Genomic DNA, 1,915 nt, shown 5'->3' on the forward strand with positions numbered 1-1,915 from the left:
AAATTTTTCATTGTTATTTTTTTTTTTTTTTTTGCCACCCCAAGCCACTTGTGGGAGTTTTAGTTCCCTGACCAGGGACTGAACCTGGGCTCTTGTCAGTGAAAGCACTGAGTCCTAACCACTGCACCACCAGGGAATTCCCTAAATGTATTTTTAAATTAAAACAGTATTTGGCTGTCCTTTGCCTCTTGGGAGTGGAGGGTAACTCTTGGGTTCATGTTTCTCCATGACTCCCAGAGTGTCCGCAGGGAGTGGCCCCCACTTGCCCTGGTGATGCCCTTCATTGGCTCCCTGACAACTACTCCCCAGGCTGAAGACAGCGATTCACGGGATGGCTTTCCATCCACCCTGCCCTTCAATCCCCACCTAGGCTCTGCTTATGGGGGAACCCCAGCTAACACAGGTGTGGCCACGAAACTGTGATGACAAGAATTCTAAAAATCTGAATAAGAAAGTTTCAAGATTAGCTAAGACCATGGTATCAATGTTAGTCTTACTGTGATTTCGTAGAAGAATGTTCTTTTGATTTTAGGAAATACCCTCCAAAGCACTATGGGTAAAGAGACATCATACATATACATGCAGGCTCAGTTATGTCTTTGCAACCCCATGGACTGTAGCTCGCCAGGCTCTTCTGGCCATGGAATTCTCCAGGCAAGACTACTGGAGTGAGATACCATTTCCTTCAGGGAATCTTCCCAACCCAGAGATCGAACGCGAGTCTCTTGTAGCTCCTGCATTGGCAAGTGGGTTCTTTAACACTTGCCCCACATGGGAAGCCCTCAAAATAGATTGCAACTTATTCCTAAATACAGAGATAGAAGGATATAGCAAATACAAGGGGGAGTCTGGATATACAGAAATTCTCTGTACTATCCGGGAAATATTCTGTAAGTCTTAAGTTATGTCAAAATAAAAATAAATAAATGTTCTAATCCATTGGTAGTATTCATGAAGTTCTTACTAATGAAATTATATGATGTCCGGGTACGGGATGGTAGAAGGCAATGGATACAACAAGCTTAACAAAATGTTTCTAATATAATTGGACTTCCTTGAAGATTAGTGGTTAAGACTTCTTGGTCAGGAAGTCTCACATGTCACACAACGTGACCAAAAATAAATAAAATACATTTGCCTTGGAAAATATTTATAATTGCTAAAGGCAAATGGAGATGGAGAATTTCTAGGGTTAAAATCTACCTGGGTGGTTTCTGCCCCAGGGCCTTTGCTACTCTTTGGGCAGCAAAACGTCCTACTTCTCTACTTCCTTCACTTCCATTCAAAGTTCAGCTCAAGCCTTAACCTTTCCCTTCTACTCCTCCCAGGCTTCATTTGCCCAATATGTATATCAGAGACTACAGACTGAGTAGCCACAAGAAACAGAAATGGAGCAAGGTTCACAATAACAGTGATACCTTGCAGAGAGTAAACTGGGTGCCAGGCATGTTCTAAGGGCTTTGTGGGTATTTAATCATATTCAATTCTCAGGACAACCATGTGAATTAGCTAATGCTATTAAGCTTCAGCAATATGTGAACCGTGAACTTCCAGATGTTCAAGCTGGTTTTAGAAAATGCAGAGGAACCAGAGATCAAATTGCCAACATCTGCTGGATCATTGAACAAGCAAGAAAGTTCCAGAAAAACATCTATTTCTGCTTTATTGACTATGCCAAAGCCTTTGACTGTGTGGATCACAGTAAACTGTGGAAAATTCTGAGATGGGAATACCAGACCACCTGACCTGCCTCTTGAGAAACCTGTATGCAGGTCAGGAAGCAACAGTTAGAACTGGACATGGAACAAGAGACTGGTTCCAAATAGGAAAAGGAGTACGTCAAGGCTGTATATTGTCACCCTGCTCATTTAACTTCTATGCAGAGTACATCAAGAGAAACGCTGGGCTGGAAGAA

The 1,915-nt window shown here is 42.3% G+C and overlaps 1 protein-coding gene across 1 annotated transcript in view; it reads right to left on the minus strand.

Moving 5' to 3' along the window:
- Nucleotides 1-1,915, minus strand: part of HSD17B14 (hydroxysteroid (17-beta) dehydrogenase 14) — a 21,524-nt gene that overhangs the window by 7,533 nt on the left and 12,076 nt on the right. The gene's annotated exons all lie outside the window — the stretch shown is intronic.

The sequence above is a fragment of the Bison bison genome, unplaced genomic scaffold (genome assembly GCF_000754665.1).
Source record: "Bison bison bison isolate TAMUID 2011002044 unplaced genomic scaffold, Bison_UMD1.0 scf7180017864285, whole genome shotgun sequence".
In the NCBI taxonomy this organism is placed as follows: Eukaryota; Metazoa; Chordata; class Mammalia; order Artiodactyla; family Bovidae; genus Bison; species Bison bison.